At 39.3% G+C, this 25904-nt stretch overlaps 1 protein-coding gene across 3 annotated transcripts in view; it reads right to left on the minus strand.

Moving 5' to 3' along the window:
- Window positions 1-25904, minus strand: part of LOC137293891 (estrogen receptor-like) — a 136572-nt gene that overhangs the window by 99254 nt on the left and 11414 nt on the right. The window contains exon 1 of one of the 3 annotated variants that reach the window (XM_067824685.1): window positions 4664-4852. The exons of the other annotated variants lie outside the window; for them this stretch is intronic. The gene's annotated coding sequence lies outside the window, so the exon portion shown is untranslated. Of the gene's footprint in view, window positions 1-4663; window positions 4853-25904 lie in introns of those variants that run through there. 3 annotated transcript variants of the gene reach the window in all.

Below are 25904 nucleotides of genomic sequence, written 5' to 3' on the forward strand. Positions count from 1 at the left end.
TAATATATTACTGATTGAGTGTTGTACACTGGTGTCAACAACATTCCTGCTGTATCACTGAGTGTTGTACACTGGTGTCAGCAACATTCCTAATGTATTACTGAGTGTTGTACACTGGTGTCAGCAACATTCCTAATGTATCACTGAGTGTTGTACACTGGTGTCAACAACATTCCTAATATATTACTGATTGAGCGTTGTACATTGGTGTCAGCAAAATTCCTGCTGTGTTACTCATTGAGTGTTGTACACTGGTGTCAGCAACATTCCTGCTGTGTTACTCATTGAGTGTTGTACACTGGTGTCAGCAACATTCCTAATGTATCACTGAGTGTTGTACACTGGTGTCAGCAACATTCCTATTGTATCACTGAGTATTGTACACTGGTGTCATCAAACATTCCTGCTGTATTACTGACTGAGTGTTGTACACTGGTGTCAGCAACATTCCTGCTGTGTCCCTGAGTGTTGTACACTGGTGTTAGCAACATTCCTGCTGTGTCACTGAGTGTTGTACACTGGTGTTAGCAACATTCCTAATGTATCACTGAGTGTTGTACACTGGTGTCAGCAACATTCCTGCTGTGTCACTGAGTGTTGTACACTGGTGTCAGCAACATTCCTAATGTATCACTGAGTGTTGTACACTGGTGTCAGCAACATTCCTGCTGTGTCACTGAGTGTTGTACACTGGTGTCAGCAACATTCCTGCTGTATCACTGAGTGTTGTACACTGATGTCAGCAACATTCCTGCTGTATCACTGACTGAGTGTTGTACACTGGTGTCAGCAACATTTCTAATGTATCACTGAGTGTTGTACACTAGTGTCAGCAACATTCCTAATGTATCACTGATTGAGTGTTGTACACTGGTGTCAGCAACATTCCTGCTGTGTCACTGAGTGTTGTACACTGGTGTCAGCAACATTCCTGCTGTATCACTGAGTGTTGTACACTGATGTCAGCAACATTCCTGCTGTATCACTGACTGAGTGTTGTACACTGGTGTCAGCAACATTTCTAATGTATCACTGAGTGTTGTACACTAGTGTCAGCAACATTCCTAATGTATCACTGATTGAGTGTTGTACACTGGTGTCAGCAACATTCCTGCTGTGTCACTGAGTGTTGTACACTGGTGTCAGCAACATTCCTAATGTATCACTGACTGAGTGTTGTACACTGGTATCAGCAATATCCCAACATACAGGAACAGTACTTTGGTAAATGTAAAAGTATGGTGCCATGACTGATGGAACAGTGTCAGGGTAGAGATAAGGCTGATAACTCCCACACATGATCAAGATGTATGCCTCAGTGCATATACGAACACAATGTAATTTTACATTGGGAACAACTTGGGATCTGAGAACAAAACTTATGACATCACTGATACAAAACAAATTGAAAGCAAAAATCAGGACATCCTAGACTGTGGCACATAAACACCTCAGATAATGGTGAGAATGTGTTGTCAACAGAGGTACTGAAGATAAACCCTGTTTTCTGATGAAGTGAAGTTCTGTTGTGGCCGGCACCGTGTTTGGAAACACAATGTATGCTGTACTATCCAGCCTCAAGGAAGGATAATCAGAGATGCCAACCCTGAATCGAGAGGGAAACGGGACTCAGGCCCATTTCGAAGGTGGGGGCTTGGGGGCCTCCTGCATGACTATCTTCAGATTCAGCCTGGAAATATGCAACTTCTGACCATACTTAGGCAGATAATACTTAACTCAAATGAACATATTTAAATGGCTATTTACTAAAATTCTTTCGAACATTCTAAATTTACAAACATATTTGTATTTTCTTAAAATATCAGAGATTTTATACATAAATCGGAGAGCAGAGTTTGTATCTGAAAATGAGAGTGACTCTTCCAAAAGAGGAGTTGCTGGCATCTCCATGATATCATAGGTACAATGGTGGGAACACGAGGGTCCAGCCTGCATTTGCACTGGACAACTGCACTAGATCCACTTGCACAAAGCGATCTTAATGAAAAGACTATTGTAACCCCAATACTCTTACTAAGTCTTAGTGCTAAGGGCACCTTATGCAAAGAGGCCCAGATCTGATAGTCACATGAAGAGCTCAAGTGTCATGTGAACCAGTTTATACACCCACTGGTCATCCTATCTGCCCTTGAGTAGGTCAGAACTCTGGTTTCCAGGATGACAATGCATGTCTTTGACCTGTAGTTGACTGTATGAGTCCATATCTTGAATGAGATCTGTGATAGCATGGTTTCATTGTCCAGGCCACACAGACCTACAGACATATTACCAACTGAACACCTTTAGTATGTTCGTGGACGTGAAACCAACCTCAGTATTTGGCAACAGATTGTTGGGGACCTTACAAGAAGACAAAGGCAAAGTATACACATACCAATTTCCAATATGGCTGGACCACATCATGCCTGGCTCATTTGACCAGATATTGGATTTACAATGACAACAGAATTCCATAACATCACTTCTCTGCATATCACTCCTGAATAACTTTGGGTCGACATGGCTGAGGCAGGCAAGAGGGTGAGGTCTGAGAATCATCCTTGTCCAATTGTCAGGAACAGGTTGCGCAGTACCCTCGAAAGACCTCATCTTTCTCTACTGACTCTGAAGATGGTATACTTCAAACCTTTCACCAAATCAAACTCTTTACTTCCCCACAAATTCCAACTCCAACTTTGTCAACAAATTCTGTTCTTCAACCCCCAATCCCCCACTGAAGTCTGCTACCCCCAACCATTAAACTCTGTTTTTTAATCTTCTTCAGTCTTGACAGGTGGGGGATTTGGGGAGTGGGAGGGTGGGGTGGGGTTAGGTGTGTGTGTGGCTATGAAACAATGTTCCTGATCCACTTGAAAAATAACTTCACACTCCTAGCCCACCTTAACATCTTCTATATATCTATATCTCTACCATTTATTCCACCTTTACTCATCCCATAGAATCTGAATATGTATGAATGTATATATATGAATATGTATGCATTTAACATAACAAAAGTAAATGCTTTTTGCATAAATTTACTCTTTATTTACAGCTTTGTTAATTTATTCCAAATTTGAAAATACAGCCTTCACCATGCATTATACTTTCATCTACAACTCCTAATTTTTCAAAGGATGACTTTGGAGAATATGGAAGTTCTGTTTTACACAATGGCAATTTGTATGTTATGATATGAACTACTACATAGCATTTGGAGAAGCTAATGACAACATGTGACACACATTTACCCATTGAGACATCAGACATTGTCAACTTCAACTGAAATCACAGCAATTACTTTACTTTCACTTGTTCTCATTCTTTTGTTGGTTGTAGTTGTCCAGAGCATTCACTTTCTGTGGCCCGGTATACAAGTGGCAGGTATGAGCAAAGAAGTATCAACGACTCGACCAGCAAAGCTAAGTCTGACTCACACTTCTCCAACACTGGGCAAACATAGCGTAATATTTTCATGTGACATGAGAATCAGATAAAAGGCTGTGCCGGTGATGGGTTGGGTCATCGAAACCTGCTACATATAAGCTTATCTCAAGTGCATGTCAAAAGCTTGTTTCCTGTGCAAGGCAGTTTTGAAAATATTTAAACAAACGCATGATTACTTCGGCTGTTTAAGCATTCAAATGCGTCGACCAGTTTTTCCAGTATTAAACATGGATTAACCAACATGGTCGTACACGAGCATGCTAATGCACGCGGATGAATACACTGTTTACATCCTACGTCACAAGGTCATGTGATCAAGGTCACAAGACACCTGTTTAACTTAACAGTAGGTTATGAAATACAACTCACTGATGTACAGTACAGATGAAGGGTGACAATGCAAACAACCATGGGATGTTTCCACCCGCAGCATGACATGGTCACATGACAAACCACATGGTACCCAAAAGAAGACTCCAATATGTTTTCTGATTACTACCTGCTCCCAGGAAGATTTGTATTAACTAATCCACTCCCAAAAGTAATAAATATTTAATTCTATTTCATTACATAATCCTACATTCATTACTTGCAACATACAGGGTCGACTACAACAGGAGAAGTGCGCATACAAGACGCATATAATTCGGTCACGATCAGGTCATCGTGACCCCACGTGTTTCTGCAGGTGCCGATTTTAAACCACCAAACGCGCCAAAGTCCACCAGAATTAAACTACTTAAGCACAGATTGCATGTGAAACACTAATCTACATTAACAATCCTAACAAAGCACAAGAACAGTTTGTGAACATTTCCTACTTTGACATGTCAACATGGTCGCACCTACTTGATCGGAATAATAACAACAGGTTCCGTCCAGGAAACATCACTTACACAGTGCATTCAATCCAGTGCAAGCAACTCACTGCTATTCCACATATACTGGGGCAGTGTGCAGGATACTATCTATGCAGGTTAGGTCGCGACGACCTCACATGGCCCCTTAACTGCACAGAGCACAACCTATAGCTTGTCATCATACTGCTACTCAGACTGACCAAGCTGAGCTATTATTAACATTAGCAACACGCACAAAACATCTGTGTTGAAAAAAAAAACACAAACATGACTATAACAAGATTAAAAGCAGAAAACCTGAAAAATAACATACCCATACAGAATGAACAAAGTATTCAACTTGTAGAACGTCATACCTTATTCACAACGAAGGCTTATGTAGTCCAAATCAATAACGTATCCCTCTAGTACAAGCCTCTTGTGTTTGTTGTACACTCTCTGTGCAGCAGGCTAGGACCAGCGACGAACACATCTACCATGACTTACTTCCAATACAGCATTGCTGCCACAACATCACTGCCACAGCTTGATACATGCAGTAGTGTGGAGGTGTTTATATATGATTGACATTGCCATAAGTAGGCCATTCAGTTCACTAGGAGGAAAGTCACTGCGACCTACCATGCTACTGCTGTACGAGGTGATCATATTTAATCAATATGTACCAGCCAACAATATAAAGGAACTGCGGACGGAGCAAAAGCTCACCAAGATCAGTATTCCTAAATAAACCACCGGTTTTTGCTGGACTGTTTCAGAAGGGCAGCAATGGCTGTTCATTGGCTTCCATCTCTTTCACAAGCCCATCAGTCTGTGCTCGTGGCACTTGTGGTAATCTTGTCATGTCAGTTTAATGACATTATTATACTCAGTATCTACAGAAACTGAACCAACCCATTTAACCCATTTCTGCAACAGCTGTGTTGGTACAAAACAAAAAAGCGATAAAGTAAGGAAGTTTTATGCCTCAACGCCCATGCCGGCCGGTTAATCAATATATTGATATTGATATACACCTGTTGTATAATATCATTAAAGGCATACATTTTGTATTGTGTACACGTTATTGATTTTTCTCAAAACTGCCGTTTCCTTTTATAAAATTTGGAGCATAAGGCAACAGATTTTCAGTAATTAGGGCAGGCTATTGTTTCAGTTTTACCAGGTGTTCATCTTGGTTATTAGGCATTATAGGAAAAATAACTTCAGTGAACCTTACCTGTGTGGATAAACCACATGTCTGCCAGCAGGACGATATCAAACAACCCTATATTATTAGTATATAGGTAAAACGTACACTTGCCACAAATATACCCATCAGTCAACCCCATCTACATAGGTAAAATAGACACCTGCCATAACTATGCACATCAATCAACCCTACCTGAGTAAACGCATACCTGCTACTTCTGTTTCATCAATAAACCCTACCTGTGCACACAAATCAACCCTACCTATGTAGGTAATCCACTTAATTGCCACAACTTTGCACATCAATCAACATTACCTGTGCAGGTAATCCAACGCTTACAACAGCTAAGCACATCAATCAACCCTACCTGTGTTGGCAAACCGCACTCTTGCCACAACTATTCACATCAATCAACCCAACCTGTGTTGGCATAATAGACACTTGCCACAACTTTGCACATCACTCAACCCCACCTGTGTTGGTATAATAGACACTTGCCACAACTTTGAACATCACTCAACCCCACCTGTGTTGTTATAATAGACACTTGCCACAACTTTGCATATCACTCAACCCCACCTGTGTTGGTATAATAGACACTTACCATAACTTTTCACATCAGTCAACCCTACCTGCACAGGTAAACAGACACCTGCTACAACTATTCAAAACAATCAACACTACCTGTATAGGTAATCACATGCATAAAACAACTTTGCACAGCAATCAACCCTACCTACATAGGTAATCCACACAATCACCACAACTAAGCACAACACTCAACCCTGTGTAGGTAAACACATACCTGCTACTGTTGTCTCATCAATCAACCCTACCTGTATAGGTACCCTTCCTAGGAACCCTACCTAGATAAGACCCATGAAGGTCCCGGGGTGGAATAGGCCTTCAGCAACTCATGCTTGCCATTAAAGGAGACTATGCTTGTCGTAAGAGGCGACTAATGGGATCGGGTGGTCAGGCTTGCTGACTTGGTTGACACATGTCATCGGTTCCCAATTTTGCAGATCGATGCTCATGTTGTTGATCACTGGATTATCTGGTCCAGACTCGATTATTTACAGACCGCTGCCATATGGCTGGAATATTGCTGAGTGCAGCGTAAAACTAAAATTACTCACTCACTCACTCACCTACCTAGATAAACCACACACTTGCTACCACGAAGCATATCAGTCAACCCTATCTTTACTGGTAAACCACACAACTGCCACCACGAAGCACATCAGTCAACCCTACCTGTACAGGTAAACCTCACACCTGCCACCATGAAGCGCATCAGTCAACCCTACCTGTACAGGTAAACCACACTCCCACAACATGAAGTCCCCCAGTCAACCCTATGTGTGCAAGTACACCTAACACAGGACTTTCAAAACCTTTCACAGGATACAAGAGCATGTGACAATGCCTGATTCCCAGAAGAATTATCAGATTAAAAGACAAGGATTACTGACATACCAAAGTCAATGTACTATGTACTAGGGAAGAACCCTTGATAAAGGATAAATGTAAAATGTCCCGTTTCCATGACATCATCAGTTGCTGTCCTGTGTTATGTCATGTCAGACTACACTGACCTCACACAGTGCAAGGAAATATTACATGAATTAAAAGTACGAGATAAACATGAACCCAACAGGCATAATCAATGTCAAGGTGACTTGACCTAAAAACATGTGTTCCTCTATATTCGTGACAAATTTCATTCCTTTTCTTAACCTTAAGCATGCTCACATTATACACAGGCATGTCTTGTTAAAAAAGAAAATTCAACTGTACAAGTTTTCAAAACACCACAGCCGAAAAAACCACAACAAACGCCAACTCACACTAAATGCGTGTATGAATACATTGTTTACATCACGTGATCAGCCTTCGCTGTTTGACATGCACTACAACTGAAACCTTTAACAACCTTAGTCAATGAAACTACAAAGTACAAATGTACAAAGTGTTACCACGAGATGGTAAGAAATACATGCTTGTCCCTGCAGGGTAAAGGTATTACATTACGAAGTAGGAAGAGGTGCACAATACATTATACTGACTTTACGAATGCATTGGGTGTTTTACTTCCGCATTCTGTGCACTTCAGCGTAGGAGAACCTTACACATGAAAATACCTGATGAAATTTGGACACAGTGCTCACTTCGCAAAGTGCTCATGAACAATTAGGCAATCAACGTATTATGCATTTAATTTTCAAATCCATCTGAAAACATGACACTTGTGTTTTTACTCATTTGTTGAATGCTGCTTTTGATGTCACATAGATGTTGTGACGAGCTCAAGAAATTCTGAATACTTTTTAACCAGCTTGATAGAAATTTAGAAATCATAACGCTATGTCAAGAAAGTGTTTTCTTATTTGTAAACTCATAAATCTTCATGTTTATGTTATCTTTTTCGGCCTAGTGGCCACCACTGCTGGTGCACCTGACTGTGTAGTGTGCAGTGCACCAGGCCTGCACTGCTGGTGCAACAACAAATTCCTACAGTTGAGTTTGTCGGGAACACACTGCACAGGTCATGTTATCCTGCAGTGACAAGGTCACCTCGACCTCACGTGCAACAGGCTGGTCCATCAAAACATGGGTGTCTCCGCCTTAATCAGCCGACAGGAACTGGACGTTTGAAATGCGTGACAGTTTCTACTCGATTGGTTTCAATTGTTTTGGAGAGTTTTATTTGCTGGTTGTTCAGTATGTTTGTGTATTAAAGAGCTATTATGGAAATGTGGGCGGAGAAATGTGTGCGGAGGAATACATTGTGTTTGTTGACATCACGTGACGAACCGGCAAACGAGGACACGCCCCCTTGATATATAGCATCAAAATAATCTCTTTAATGTCCTTATTAAGTAATCTTTGCTTCAGCTGTACGTACTTATAAATGACCAAAACAAAAACAATCCCACGTAGTATCTCTAGAAGATAACATAGTAAAACTAGTAAAACATTTTCATATATACGAATTCACTTCCGCATTCCACATGAAACGTGCAAAACATTTCCTTCCTTCTATAACAGACTATGGAAATACAGTGAATTTGTTATGTGAAATATATAATCTTTTCAAAGTTTATCATTTTATGATGTTTCAGTTTTCAAACAAGCAGTTAACAAAAACTCACAGCAGGTCACAGTGACCTACCATGTTTCATCAAAATTCTATGTAAAGTGCCGTTACTAATCCACAACATCCCAGCTGTGTGGGACTCTCACAACAAATCAAAGTGCTTCAATTTACAAAATCTTGCAGTAAACATTGATTCTTGAATGAAGTTTTTATAGTCATTATTCTGAATCCTTTTAAATTATAGATACATGCGACAAATGCAGATATATTCATATTCATATGAAGTCAGAACCAACCAGTCAGTTCTCGGGTTAAGATCGTGGCTTTACAAGGCATATTCAGCTGAAGTCAGACCAAACCTGTCAGTTCTGGGATTGAGATGTAAATAAATCCTGGCTTTACAAGGCATATTCTCCTGGAGTCAAACCTAACCTGTCAGTTCTGGGATTGAGATGTAAATAAATCCTGGCTTTACAAGGCATATTCTCCTGGAGTCAAACCTAACCTGTCAGTTCTGGTATTGAGATGTAAATAAATCCTGGCTTTACAAGGCATATTCTCCTGGAGTCAAACCTATCCAGTCAGTTCTGGGATTGAGATGTAAATAAATCCTGGCTTTAGAAGGCATGTGAACATGAAACATCTAATTATCAGAAGCAAACTGAAAAGAAACAGAAGTTGCACCATGTCTCATTTTGTGATCAATTTGATGACTACGTCCCTAGATAACCAACTTCAACAAAGTTGAAAAACACTTCCTTATGTGTATACACAGTCCAGGTCAAAACGACACAGCTACATTGAAACATTGATTCTTGAATGAAGTTTTTATAGTCATTATTCTGAATCCTTTTAAATTATAGATACATGCGACAAATGCAGATATATTCATATTCATATGAAGTCAGAACCAACCAGTCAGTTCTCGGGTTAAGATCGTGGCTTTACAAGGCATATTCAGCTGAAGTCAGACCAAACCTGTCAGTTCTGGGATTGAGATGTAAATAAATCCTGGCTTTACAAGGCATATTCTCCTGGAGTCAAACCTAACCTGTCAGTTCTGGTATTGAGATGTAAATAAATCCTGGCTTTACAAGGCATATTCTCCTGGAGTCAAACCTATCCAGTCAGTTCTGGGATTGAGATGTAAATAAATCCTGGCTTTACAAGGCATATTCTCCTGGAGTCAAACCTATCCAGTCAGTTCTGGGATTGAGATGTAAATAAATCCTGGCTTTAGAAGGCATGTGAACATGAAACATCTAATTATCAGAAGCAAACTGAAAAGAAACAGAAGTTGCACCATGTCTCATTTTGTGATCAATTTGATGACTACGTCCCTAGATAACCAACTTCAACAAAGTTGAAAAACACTTCCTTATGTGTATACACAGTCCAGGTCAAAACGACACAGCTACCAGTTTGAATCAACAAATTTCAACAGCACATAACTGTGTACAAGGTGATCCCCTGTCCAAAAACCTTGTCCTTGTCCCGTGAGAGGTTTCCACAGAGGAAGCGTTAAAATGAAACATTTCATTTGACTTCTTGCTGCATGCCCCAAATTAACACAATCGTAAAAAAAACAAGACAAAATAGGCAGCCCAGCTATCCCTGATGCAGTACAATTACATAACTGCTTGTAATCTGCTGCATCTACAGCCATTTGATTTAGAACCAATCACCACTGGCAACATCGTCCACCCACTAGTTTCCATGTGATTCTCTTACACGTTTGGAAATGTAACCATACCTGTGTTGATCATGCAGATCCAATATATACAATGAACAAGAGATAGTTTTTACATGACATGTCTGGGCTAAGTCCCGTGGTGGTTTTAGTTTCTCTAGAGGAACAAACACCATGCTACTCATGTGTACTGTCAGTTGAAGGTTATTGTATGTGGCAAAACAGCTTGTTGGTATTTGCATACTGGGTCACCTCAACCTCACATGTTCAACCACCTGCACATCTATCTCGCAGTGTTTCATGAGGAACTAACATCTACAAATAAACTGACAGGAAAATATGCATTCTCTTGCACATTTATATTAACAAACAATTCATATGATAAAATTTTCTTCATCCAATGTGGGTTCATCACACAAATCATTTACAGGCTTCATCAGATGATGGTAATTTGTGCATCATGTCAATTCAACAAACACTTTACCTCAGACACCTATTTGACTTAACTTGATGAATTGCTTCCTAACATAAAATGTAATAACAAAAACAAACTTCGCACAGTCATATGAAATCGACAACTCTGATGTTTTGTCTCATAATTTTGGATACCCGAATAAAACGTTGTTTAACTAATGATCATTATTTTGTTGTCATTATCACTATTTTAAACAAGAAGAGACCACATGCTGTTAGAGCAACCAGGGCCTAGTTAGTAATAAGACTGTCATAAGTCAATGTTAATGTATGGCACTTAGGACTATCTTAGCACTAAGAGAACTTCGAAAATGTAGGCCTAGATGTGTAAGTTAGGTGCATGATATTGAGATTTCACCACAAATAGTTGTGGATTACCTGGACGTTCTACCAGCAGTGATAAGTCATGTGATAGACTCTGTCAGTGATGTCAGGAGTCATGCGACAAACTACGTCAATGTTGTCAGGAATTATATGACAACCTGTTAGTCTTCTTAGAAGTCATGTCACAACCACCAGTAGTGTCATAAGGAGTCATGTGATGTAAACAGTCACGGGAACATAAACAAATATCAAGGGTACATCAACCCATGGGCCATGAGGGACCAGTGAACAACGTATTTATCTTACCATGCACCTTAGCCCCTTGGGTGCCACAAGGACATGTATTCCCTTCCTTTTCAACCTGCACTCTGAATTCAAAAAAACTCTATATATATCAGGCACACAAATACACTGAATAGTTTTGAATTCTATGGGAAATTTCCTGTAAAGTGATATCATCCACTATTTTCTCAGACTTGGATAAACTTCTTAAAATAACCTTTCAAAATATGCTTCATCGTAAATGTTGCCATTTTGGACAAAAGTCAAAATCACAATTCACAATTGTTCTTTGCTTCATTTTTTGTAATGAGTACACTCACATGAACGCCGAAGTGCGCTTTCCGCCATATTGGACAGTGATCACAAAATGTTTCACAAATGCTGGTATTGAGACGCCAATTACATCACATATTTTTCATAGTCAGCTGCCACATATGCATAACTGAATTCCCCATACATTTTAGAATCAAATTACAAATGGTTCAGATATTTTTTCATGAAACTAACTTCAGTATCTACATTTAGCCTTTACACAAGTGTTGGAGGATCACACGTAGCCATTACTGCAACATGTGCTTTAGTTTCTGTGATGTACAATATTCAATACACTGGGACTACTCACTTTAACATGAACAGGTCAGTAAAGAGCGATTTAATTCAACATTATAAGTAAAACTGATAATATTAATGAAAATGATTTTCACATTTTATGAAATGTACATGCCCACACATTTGAGGGAATGTTAACACTGAATTGTTTGAAACACAGGTACAAATCTTTTTGTAGCCATTGCTAAATTTTGCTTACAAAAAAAAACAGACTTAGATTTCTCTCTTCTCTCGATTTGCCCTCGCAAAACATCGATAATTTCCTACATTATACATAAGTCAATGTTATTCGAAATAGAGAATTACTACCACGAAGTACCAAATGAGTTGCCACGGGCAGCGGGGTACACTGAAATGTACCTCACTTGTAAGTGGGGTACATTGAAAACAACAGAAAAGAGCTCAGCCAATCAGACAGCATCATTTATGTGTGACGCGTGTTATATCTAGTGTATGAAATTTTGAACATTCATATAGACATGGCAAGTATAGCTCTGTCACACCAAGTCATGTTTCACTACTGCTTTCCAACCTTCCCTACAGTGGTTGCCAAGGGTTACTCTCTGCACTCAATAATCAAGATAAAAAGAAATGCCCATTATCGGGCAAAGAGCCAGTGAAGACAGAGAACTCGGTGACACTGACACTACTATGCTGTTACAGGTGATAACAGACCACCTATGTCATTATAGGTCATAACAGGAGGCGCATCACATCTGCAAACATCTTCTGGTATAATACATCTATTATTAATTTCCCATTAGGTGCCAGCCATACATGGTTACAAAAATGTAATACAGGATATACAGAAACATGTAGAACTAGTTTCAGGCAGCTAGATCCTACAGGATAGATAGAAACATGTTGAACTAGTTGTCAGGCAGCTAGATCCTATAGGATATGTAGAAACATGTTGAACTAGTTGTCAGGCAGTGAGATCCTACAGGCTAGACAGAAACATGTAGAACTAGTCGTGTAGTTCCTACGGGATAGATATAAACGTCAAGAAATGGTCATGGGAGTTGCAAACTGCCACTCATACATACCACAGAATGAATAAGAAGATGAAGAAACAGTTGAGCAACATCTATATTATACATAAGATATAAGAACATGTACACCCAGAGGTGCAGCTGCAAGATGCAAGATAATAGTGAATGTATGGAAACCTTTGGAAATACTTGTGCAACAGCTTGGCAATGCAGTATGTTCAGCATCAAGGGCTGTGTGACTGGTCAAGATGACTGCTAGGATCTCAAAAACGTTTACAAGAATGACATAGTAAACTACTGAAAGAATATTTATACAATTTATAACTGTCTGTGATATTGCAGCTGAGAATTGTTGTGGTATTATTTGCAGTATTGTCGGTGGCAGCAAATCATTGAAGCACTAGTAAAATGCTAAGTGTTGGAAGCAAATGAGCGGAATTTGAGTTCTCTCTCCTGGTTGTGGATAAACCTGACAGGTGTGACTGTTCACTGAGTCCCTGAGTGATAGTTTCTAGTTGACAATGGACTACCTACAGATGTTATGAGTGAGAAAGAGAGTGAATCTCACTTGACCCACCGAGGGCCTGGAGCCTCATGTCTAACCTGAAATTGAAACTGGTGAGCGCTCATTATTGGTCAGCATATAACCTATATGATATGAATTGAATTGTTTAGGTTTTTGCCACCCTCAGCAATATTTCAGGTTCATGGAGGTGATTGGTAAATAATCAAGTTATCAACAGCATGAGCATCAATTTACACAACTGGGATACAATGACGTGTCAACCAAGTCATCAAGCCTGACCATCCAATCCTGTGAGTCACCCATTATGACAAGCATGTGTTACTGAAGATCAATTCACCTTCGCCAGAAAAATATTCATACTCTAATCATACCTAGACAATGGCCTTGACCAATGTCACATTTGGTTGGATTGAGATAAGAACGACTGAGCACGGTTACAATATTTTTGCCACTTCAGTCAATGACTGTGTTTCTATCGCTTGCCAGAGAACATCTAGTTGTGTTGTGTACAGAAAGTCTAGCCTAATGTAAGAATGTCGAGTTTTGATTGGTCTATTGACTCTGATAAAATACCATGTACATCCATCACGATCCACGAGCAGGACTATAAAAGTCGTGTACTCCCGCTACAAAAGTCATATCACCCCGCTATGCCTCAGTGACGATGCGAAGTGAGAAAAGCCTGCATCGACAAGCCTTCAGTAATGTGCGGTGCACTGAGGTCAAACGATCAGCTGGTGTCAACATGGCAGCAAGTCGATTAGATGCGTGTTGTTTTGTTTTGATTTAGTGAAAACATTCAGCTAGATAAATGCGTTATCACATAGTGTCTGGGGAAATATGGGGTTTTACCACTAAGGTTGTATTCAAGAAAATACAATGATATAAACATACACACTGCTGTGTCCCCTAGTCATCCAATAGTTGGTTCTGTCAGTCTGAATTTGAATTCGTACTCATCAAATTATAATTTATACTTTACTTTGAGTTTGTCATCCATGTGGCCTTCCATCCACATATTATCATGAATTAGTCCTCCGGAATATTTGGAATATCTCCATCTGTATTGGGTCCAGGCACCTCATAATTAACTGTAACCTATAACAACATCTAGCAGATCCCTAGTCATCCTTCTTATCTCCATACACTGTATCCTCAGTACAGAGGCCATCTGACTCTGGCTCCCATCAAAATCTCTGAAATATCAAACATGCTGACAATTATCAGACGATAATGTGCACTTTTTGCTTTATGTCACAATGTGTTGGCGTTGCTGTGCCATTCTAGTCTGCCCCCTTGTAATCGAACACTTTTTGCATTACCTCACAATGAAATCGACGTCATGATACATGTCAGTTGTCATTGCCTCGTACACCCTCCAACAGTAAACTTCTCCACTGCTTCCCATTTCTTGGTTTGCAGTTGTGTCACACAGGTAACATCACTAGTGGAAACATTACGTTTATGTTTTCGGATGGATAAAATGTCTCACAGTTCGTCTCATAATCTTACAGTGACACAGTAACAATGGCAATGTTTACATTCCCACAATGCAATCATGGAATGTCGTTTGACTTGTCAGCTTCATGTGAGTGTGCTCACCTAAAAACAAAAATGCGACTTGCGTATTGTCCCATGTTGTTTGCATTAATCAGAGATGTAACTAAATAGTTTAGCGAAGATATTTAATCTGAACACAAACCCTGACAAAACCGTTTATCATTTGTTTTTCTAATAGCGTTCCTCTTAACATAGGGGGCAGACACGTCAAATGACCAGCACATCAGTTAGCCCTGTGCAAGGATTCTTAATTTAGGTCACCAACACCGTCCTTATTTTTCTGCCTGAAATTAATCAAAATTATCCTTAAAAAGTATTAAATTTGGCATCTTAGAAAAGAAAAACAGTTTGCTCTACCACAAAGTGTAGTGTAAATGAAGCAAACTTTTGCCCTAAACTATCATAACGTTAAAGCACTCGGACGAAAGTGTCCTTCTGCTTTAACTATAATAGTTCAGGGCGAAAGTATGCGTTATTACACTATACATGGTGGTAGAGCGCACTGTATTTCTTAATTCCCCTCACCACCAGAAGATATTTCCTAATCCGCATATAGTAAAATACATAATGATCTATCATACTACAAAGGCATTTTTGGGGACATGTGTTGGGCTGTTGCAGAAACAAAACAAAATTACGTAACAATTAAGCCAACATGCAAGCAAATAAACATGACATTAACTAGAAATCTACTGAGAAACTAAAATTTCAACAATGAACATGCAAACAAAAGTGAAGCTCGTGCTAGTCACCACGCACGAAGTAAGTGGGTAACTATTTTCTACTCTATCCATACCAGTCTCGTTCAATATCTGCCATTGAGACAGCTATCAATTACACCTTTTCCAGTGACAGCCTGAACCATAAAACATCTTCACCAAGTAAAGTTTACACTCATCTAATCCACAACTGCATGCAGTATGATAATTGTATGTTTTCCATGAAGCTGCTGTGGTTTTACTCATCAGCCAGAGTGTCCAAGAACATGAGTTTTCTTTAACTGTGCAGAACATATATAATTTAAACCAGTTAATGGTTCACATATAACATGCTGCCATCATTGACACTAGTTGCTGGCATGACATGTCAAAGGTCAAGGTCATTTGAAGGGAGGATTGCGAGTGCCAAACTTGAGAGTCAAGGGCTGCTGACATCTCTTATTCGTGGAGGTAATGAGGCAAGACTTGAATCTTGGAAATGGTCACTTGCTTGGTCTGTCAGACACACATCCATCAAACTAATTCAAATGTTTGATGAGCTTTAAATCGGATGATTGAGAGGAAAAACCAGAATGATCTGTTGGTATGTTGTTGTCAGTTGTTCTGTGTGTTGCTTGGCAATATCACACAAGAATACCAGATTCTGTACAATACGAGTGACATATTGTCAAATTTCATTCTTGTACCACTAACATCAATGATGGGTTGCCTTTGATATGAATGTTTAATAGCTGTGAACATGATGCATCAAGTGAACACGGTGCGACATCCAGTATTGGACAACATGAACCATCTACTAGACCTGGATAGCTCTATCACACTGCAAGATTATTGCACACTCTGCCTCCCAAGATTCTGTTGACCTCCAGACTAATGCCTAGTTTCTGAACACATATACTCTCCAAATATAGAAACGCAAACAGAGAAAAACTGGATGACAACTTATGATCCAAAATGACAACCAAAATTGGTGATACTCATGTCTGCAAGCATCAGTAGTGATCTGCCTGTGGGAAATAAGTACAGCCCCCAAATAACAGAAAAATCAAGGAAACACAAAAAAAAGCAACCACATGAGAGGGTGGAGACCCAACACACCAACATGTAATATACATGCAACATTAATTGTGAGGCTATGAAAACAATGAGCTTTTACTTGTCTCTCATCACACACAGTCACAACAGCTGCACAGATAGTGAAAATTGAAAGCATACCACAACTGACTGAAGCTCAACACAAAAACTACACTGGCCGACGGCAATGCTTCATTCAACAGATAAGTGGATACGAACTGTAACTGTAGATTTGGGCCTTTCTGGACCTCTTGCCCAAACACCCCTGCTGCTCCTATATCTGGACAACCTTGTATCTCCTGTGATTCTAGTGCGAAGTATGCTGCTTGTCCTCTGATCATGTGATCCCCTTATGTAGTCGTTCTCTTTGTGGAGACAATAGTTGTAATCTGTATAGCAGGTTTATTTAGGCAGGAATCCATAGTGTAAGACAGGATAAGCATTATAAATGCACAGTTCATAGTTAAAATTTTCAAAATTTTTAAACTTATCCTAACTTACGTCTTGTACCTATTCCACGGATGGACGGTGGGCTGCAGCGTTTGTGGGTGGATAACGATCAGTGATGATGATGATGATGATGATGATGATGATGATGATGATCGCCGGCTATGAGCACGATCTCCTGACTGACTGCATAACTCACTCATGATGGGTTGCTTCTTTCAAAAAAACCCTTACTACACAGCACAAATATTCTCATTGAGTGGGCACCCTAAAGCAAATGTGGTTTGTCAAAGGACAAATGTCAACCTTACCAAAGAAATCCAAAACAGTATTACGTTCATGTTGCTTTTCCACAATTAATGTGGGCTTTTCCATGTTTTTCTGCTTTCGTTGGTAGGCCCGAATGTGAGGCTAATCAAATATCCTCAACTCACCCTGATTTCCAGAAAGCCCCAGTACTTGCGACTCTAATCTGGACAGCCCGCTTTATCAAGGATATGTCCAGCAATGTAAGTGCTGAATACATCAAAATCCACTTGAATTCGGTGTTCATACATCACTGACGTGATTGCTTATTAGAGTAGAGGTCAATGAATGTGAGTGTCAATCACCAGTGCATCATCATCATCATCATCATCATCATCGTACAAGACTGGCCTTTCATACATACCAAAATATGAGCAGCAATAGCAAGTCCTACTAGGAAGAGTGTCTTGAAAGAAGTGCCCAGATATAGTATGTTCGGGATCAGAGACACAAGCATGTGGCATACAACGGCCAAGCTGTCTGTTGTACGAGATGTCTGGTCTAACATAGATTGTAGACGTCTAGGATGACTGACTTGAACTCCACTTTGATTATATGAAAGGACTGATCTTCAAAAAAACTAATGCCCTGCCACCAGATGATCATGAAGAAAAGCGTGCATCTACGAATAGGTAATAAACATAAAGAAAACTCCTTCACAAATGTTCAATCTGTCAAGCCACTACAGAAGGTACTGATGGACCTGCCATAGTAAAGGATCAGCACATGGGTATCGTCGAGTCTGAGCAACAAACATAGAATGGCACTCCTTTGATAATGTGTCCAGTTGTGAGCATATACCAAAGATCTTTCCAGGGAATCTGTGATCGGGATGAGGTTGGAAGATCCCAGTCGGGCAAAGACTCTGATATTCACTCCTTACTGGAATCAGCTCTCATAGCTGAGTCAAGTTTGTGTCTATCAGCTGATTTGGGTTGTCTTCTTTTCAGCTTAAGTCAATTCCCACAGTTCAGGATTCATCGAAACATACTGCCCTGGGCATCTGTGTCGAAGAGATTCTTGTTCTACAAATCACAACATCCATGTGCACCGGTTATCCATTCTCAAGTAGGAAGGAAGTGTTGTTCCCTTTTAGGGCAGAGAGTGGAGATGTCTTCATTGACAAGTAGATGTAAAAGTGCAATAGATCTCACTCTTGAAAGCAGAACGTTGATATCAGATCATCCTGAGATCTATTTCAAGACAGCACCAATCCTGGCAAGCATATGCATTGTATCAAGAAGTGAATTTTTCAGATATGTAAGCAATAGTGAAGTCATATTGCAAGGTGAGATCTGTGAACTGACAGGTTGGATTTAACAAAACTGGTCCATGGATGGGAGTCATGGCTGATGAGCATTTTTTAAAGGCGCCAACAATCATATTAAAGTCAATGTTGGGATTCAACTGTGTTTGTAAGTGATCCCATGACACTTGTAATGTCGTCTGCATTGGCCTAGTAGCTAGCGACATATGGAGGACTGTCGCAGAAGTAGGTTAATGTCTAGTCAAGGAAGTTGTAAGAGATGAGCCCAGTTATTCGGATCTGTAGGAGCTGTAGGACACTTCCTTTGGGAGGTTCAAGAGGTATGGCACAATAGTCGAAATATCGAATGTCAGCCATTTCATCGATGACTGACATTACACGAAATGTAAACTTACACACAGGCAAGTCACAATGTCTAGTATTTAATGATGTGCATGCTGTCAAAGACTATGCTGATTGTAGACAGTTGATTTGTTTTCAAAGGGTCATCAAAATTGGAAAGATTGATAATCTAATCAAAGTCTAAATCAGTTGAAGAATATTTTTGAATCATGGGGAATTGTTGTGTCTCCCAAGTTCGACAACTCTTCAGTGAATGATGGTGAGATCTGCAAACCTCAGTGATCACAAAAAGTCATAGGATCTAGTTCAACGAATCATGTGGGTTATGCTCCAGAAACAAAATGATTACGGATGGACAGACGAAGCGTCGACTATTTACGCCCGCATTACATGCCTGGAGGGATAAAACTCACAAAAATAGGAAAATAAACTTCCCAAACTGCAACAATATTCTCTATTTGTTTCTCTGTGCCTGATTCCAAACATATGGTGGATCCAGTAGAGATAACCATGATGACCCTTCACTTAAACAAACCAGGGTTTGATAAACCAGGGGTTGACAAACCAAGAGTTGACAAACCAGGGGTTGACAAACCAGGAGTTGACAACCAGGAGTTGACAAACCTGGGGTTGACAAACCAAGACTTGACAAACCAGGAGTTGACAAACATTAGTTGACAAACCAGGAGTTGACAAACATTAGTTGACAAACCCTGGGGTTGACAACCAGGAGTTGACAACCAGGAGTTGACAAACCAAGAGTTGACAAACCAGGGGTTGACAAACCAGGGGTTGACAACCAGGAGTTGACAACCAGGGGTTGACAAACCAAGAGTTGACAAACCAGGGGTTGACAAACCAGGAGTTGACAACCAGGAGTTGACAAACCTGGGGTTGACAAACCAAGACTTGACAAACCAGGAGTTGACAAACATTAGTTGACAAACCAGGAGTTGACAAACATTAGTTGACAAACCCTGGGGTTGACAACCAGGAGTTGACAAACCTGGGGTTGACAAACCAAGAGTTGACAAACCACGGGTTGACAAACATTAGTTGACAAACCAGGGGCTGGCAGACACAGACAGTCTTCTGGTGGTGGGAAGTCAGTGCATAAATTTCATAACTATTGCAGGGTTTAATGTCCTTGACATTCCTCTTTCCGTCCTGGAACATGTACTAACGTGCATTGCTCTAATTAACTTTGTACTTTTACAGGCTTTGTGTTCACTGTTCCCACACACACAAGGTCTGCACATGAACAAGTTGAATTTCCACAATCACCAGTTACAGCCTAGATTTTCTGTATCATTAGGTGACAATACTCTCAGTGATTCTCTCAGTTTGTACTTCTGTTTATGCTTTATAAAAGCATAACAATGGTTTACATCGTGAACAAAACTCACCTGCACAGCTGCTAGTTTGTTAGCTGTGACCTAGGCTATGGTTATTAGTAATATGGTCCCAGCTCCACATTAACTCATCTCTGGCCAAGCTTCACTGAGAACTGCATGGCTGACTTGAACATGGCTGACTTCCACCCACTCCCAAGGTTGTGTCTATTGGGAACATGGTATTACATGAAAAGCAGTTGTGCATGCGACCAGATAAGCATCACATATTTGCTTCTTTACTAGCTGTGCACGCACGCACGCATGCACGCTCAGCTAGCCAATATTCACAAGTAGCAGCATATGCAGACAAGATAGAATTGACAAGTGCTCATCTGTTGGGCAAGTGCATATTTTGATCACAGCTATTTGTCTCTGGTCTTTTCAACATGTGACGAATGAATTTTGAACCTAAAACCTCTTTGTATTACATACAATCTCAATTACAATAATACAATTTATGCTGCTCATATGATGAATAGAAAGAACATACGGCAAGTGTCTGCCACAAATGTTATTTTTTCAAAGACAAATTAATGTAAATAATTAAAACTGAAGTCATCAGTGTCTTGTGGTCCTGTGCACAGAGCCAAGATCACAAGTTAAGCACTGTTGATTGTGGACAGTCCTTGGATGGACGACATGTCTGGCAGCTTGACTCCTGAGTGTCTCCAGGACTTTGTTCTGCCCCACAACAAAACGTGCTGCACACATGATCTTACCCCAGGCAAGTGATTTTTGTTTATGAATTGCTTCTGTTCACCCAGTAGTGAATGGGTACCTGATGGGATTGCTCTTATGACTGTTAACCTTCTTGTGCCTCACATGCATCTTGGGTTATTCAGGGTAATTTTGTCACAGCACCTTGTGAGCAAACCGGCACTCATAAATACAGTCAAGCACTGTTGTGTCGAACTCGGATAACTCAATATCTCTGTTGTGTCAATATAACATCTCAGTCCAGGCAAAATCCTTCATGATCTATCATTATTCAAGCTCTTATAACTCAATACAGATGTCTCGATATTTCGGATATCTCAATATAATTTTATGGTCCCAACAAGCAAAATTACCCTTGTACCTAAATATTTGCAAAGAAAGTTGATATTCACCTAGCATGGGCAAATATCCCTCTGACCTGTGGTTGTTTCCACACGTTTCCACACAGTGTGGAACAAATCAAAGGGATGGGGTCGTGTAAACCAAGTAGGGCTAATTGACTTTGAAGAAGTCACTTGTTTGTTATATAATTTGGATTAATTAAAATGGAATTAATCAGAAAGTACTACCATGAAAATATGTAAAAATAAATAAACTATACATCCAAAATGATACAAAAGGACCAAATCACCACTTGTCTGCTCTATACAGCAAGAATCACTGTTATTCACTGTTTTGGACTTCTGCTCCTGAAAAAGACACTTCTACTAAAAGTCCAACTTATGACATGAAACTTTTTAAACTGTAAACAATAAACCCCAAATCATCTCAAGGCACCAGTTCACCACTGGACTGATCTGTAGATCCAGCTTCAAGACAAACTAATTTGAGTTTTGGAGTCATGTTCCTGAAACAGAAATCAGACAACGGACAGCAGACAGCAGACAGGCAGATGGACGGGCATGCTGAATGCCATATCCCCCATTTTAATAAAAGGCACACGATGCTTGATTGAGTGAGTTTGCATAAATGAGCACACATGGCTGTATCAGCAAAATATTTTGGTACATTCTAAATACCTTCAACTTAGAGGTTAAGTCAGTGTTCACGAATAGCATCGGACACTCTGACAAATCTGGCAGATTCACCAGTGTTCAGATAGAAATCACCAACCCGCCAGTCCCAGTGTCTGACTGAATATTTCAGAATGTCTTGTGTGAATTGTTATTTGTGGCATGTGGCACTTGTTTGCTGTTTATAAATCTAATGTTTGTTTTCATATAATGTTAATAATTTCAGTGCCAGTTAGAAGAAATGTTAAATATAAAATGTTTGTTTAACTTAATTCTGTAGGTCTTGTGAAATTTCAGTGGGCCAGACAAATATCTGAAACTTACAGGACCCAATGTCCTGTTACTTTGAAACACGATCGTGAACACTGTTAAGTACTAAAAAGCGCATTGATATGATGGACATATTTCAAATTTAGGATGAACAAGTAAAACTATTGCAGGATGATGACCAAATCCTGTCATACCTCGCGATAACACTTTTTCGGTTGTAGGTTTAGTTAATCTGTGGCTCCCATTAAAAACAAATATTTGGTTTGGTTTCAGAAATACTTCAAAACATGCACATCTGAACCGATACCCACCTCCACTCCTCCCCATGATTATGTAAGTAAATATTATTAATAATAACTATTGTCTCCATTTTTACTGTGCAGTGACCAGTAATTAACAGTTAATGAAGGAGATACACTCTACATTAGCATTAATCCTTCATCACAGACATTGCTTTAACACCTGGTATAATCTCTACTTCATTGTGATTCATAACCACACTTCAACTTGTCAATCACTGCATTCACTGGATTGTTTACAGACCGCATCACACAGCAGTAAAACTGTTGAATGTGGCATTAAACAAACACATAACTCATGATATAGTCAGAATTGTACACCTGACTGTTTAAAAGAGCTTTCTAGTGCATGTGGTTTACGCAAGTTCTATTTAATCATGTGGATAGTTATCCTAAAAAATTCTCTCTGCCTTAGCTTTCAAGGTTCCATGCCTCCTCGAACCTTCACATTTGTCAGAGACTGTGAATACTTCAACTGTTGTTTTGGAAAATATACCAAATTTCTTAAAGATTTTCAGGCCAGTAAGATCATTCCTAGGTGTCCATACATTATAAGTTGTTAACTGGTCATGAGGGGGCCATGGGCTCATGTACCATGACTGACCAGTGAACAATGTATTTACCTTACTGAACACCTGAATTTTAATTTTGAACTGTTTGAAGCACTATCGCTGAATGCAAGGCAGATCGCCATTTTGCAGACGACTCAAGGTAAACAGATTTAGAGTTATCTCCCTTCCATCGATATTCAATAGCAAAACATCAGTAATTTCCGTGCTTCATGCATGATTCAATGGTATTCGAGGCAAAGAAGTACTACCATGAAGCACCAGAAGAGTTCGGAATTCCCAGCGGAGTACATTGAAAATAATACATCGCATGTACGCGGGGTACATTGAAAATAAGAGAATAGCGCTTAGCAAATCAGAAAGCAACATTCTTGTGTGAAAAGTAAAGACAGACATGTGATATGTGGATGCTTAACACTGGAATGATACCGATTTCTACAGCACATCTGGAAGATATCAGGATAATGAAGCTTTGCTATGTTGCAAATCTTAGTCACAAAACACTAGTTGGATCATTGTAGGTGGTTTGAAATGAGTTCAGTATGAAAAATTTTAACCAATACTTATGTTACATTTTCAAACAAAAAAATTAAAATCTTTTCCCAAATTCTAAATGCTCTTTGACATTTCTGATCTATGTTTAAATATAAATTGATCATCTAAAACTGTCTTCCACAGGAGATATCGTTTGTGTGAGATCACATCATAACTCCTAGGAGCAATTGTTTTGACATTAGATTTTGCAGCAAGCCCTTTCAATGCTATGTTGTCATGAACTTGATGATGTCGCAATGCTATGACATCACTGGACTGCAAGTCTAATGATAGTACAGTGTTGACAGATGTACATTTTTCATTGAAAACTAATGAAAAATGATTTTTGATGATACATACAATCTCACCCTCAAGTCTACTGATATCAATCACATTAACACATGTTGATGAAACCACTGAAGGGAAAAATATACCTTGCAAGCCTGTTGATAATATTGACATCAGTAGACACTTGAAATTCTCAATATATCTACCACATATATTTAACATTCAAAGAACCATTTCCTAAAATAAATACAATAATTCATACATAAACGTCAAAATGTTTGAAACAAATTTACTTATATCATGTTAAGAACACCTCCCTTAGGAGTAAATTCATGAAGGTGACCTCCTGGGATTAATACTCCCTATGCACCAAGTCTGAATTGTTTCAGTGGAAATCAAGAAAATTAAAAATTAAAAAAAAAAATCTGTCAATACAAAAGGCACAACTTAAGGTGACATTTGATACATCTACCAAATTTTTGTTAAAAATATATTGAATGACTTATGGGTTATGCTCCAGGAACATAATGATTACAGGCTGATAAATGGATGGAAGAGTCATGGCCTATATCCCCTGCATTATATACTGTGCAGATATAATAAACAACAATAGCAGTATTGAAGTCCTTTTGGAACATGTTCCTAAACAAGATACATTGCATAATAATGATACAACCATTATCAAATCTAATATATACAGGTAGAACACTGCTGACAGAGATCCCTTTAAAGTCATCATTGATTTTCTTCCAGGAAGGGTAATATCCAAATCTTCCATCACTTGGTGTACCCAAACAGCATAAGTTCATCCTTTATCCTTCTGAGTTTCTTGGACACTTTGGATGTGACAACCCAAGATCCATAATCAGAACTCAGAGTCATCAGGTTCCAGCACGCCCAAGGATGCAATTCTGCAACTCTACCAAGTTTCAGGCTGTTTCAATATCATATCACAATGAATACAAGAATAACAACTGTGGGCAACTTCACTCACCCGGTAGCATCTCAACAATGCTACTATGATGTCATATATGTTATGATGTCAAGTTGACAACAATGAAAGTATGACATCACATCTTTTTCTGTCACACAATTCTTTTGTAAGTCAACAATGCTGTCTGTTTTAGATCAACATTCCACAGGCACTATGACATAACCTTACTTTTGTTAAATTGTGAAGTTTGAACATCCCTGAACAATGTCCTCAATAAACATTAATATACAAATACAATTACCAAATGAGCCCTGAAATACTAGGCTTACTATGTAATGAAATACTGTTCCAGTGAAGTTTATTTACAGCCACACTACTGCCTCATTACACAGGTTTCAAATGGTGCCCAGAAAAGGTAACTGTAATTACGCATGTCAGGATACAAACACAAACAGGAGGTATCTGGGCAAAGTGACCCACAGCTTTTTTTTCACACCGTCCAATAATCACTCAAACACCATAAACAGCCGTATTCAAAAACATGAATGCAAATTGGTTTTCCACAGAAACCTGCACCTACAATTGTCCTATTTGAATAAATAATGACTGACACTTTTATGTAAAAAGCCTGATTGGGTTTTATGTTTTCAAAACACTTAAAGAACATTATGACCC

This window comes from Haliotis asinina, chromosome 8 (assembly GCF_037392515.1).
Source record: "Haliotis asinina isolate JCU_RB_2024 chromosome 8, JCU_Hal_asi_v2, whole genome shotgun sequence".
NCBI lineage: Eukaryota > Metazoa > Mollusca > Gastropoda > Lepetellida > Haliotidae > Haliotis > Haliotis asinina.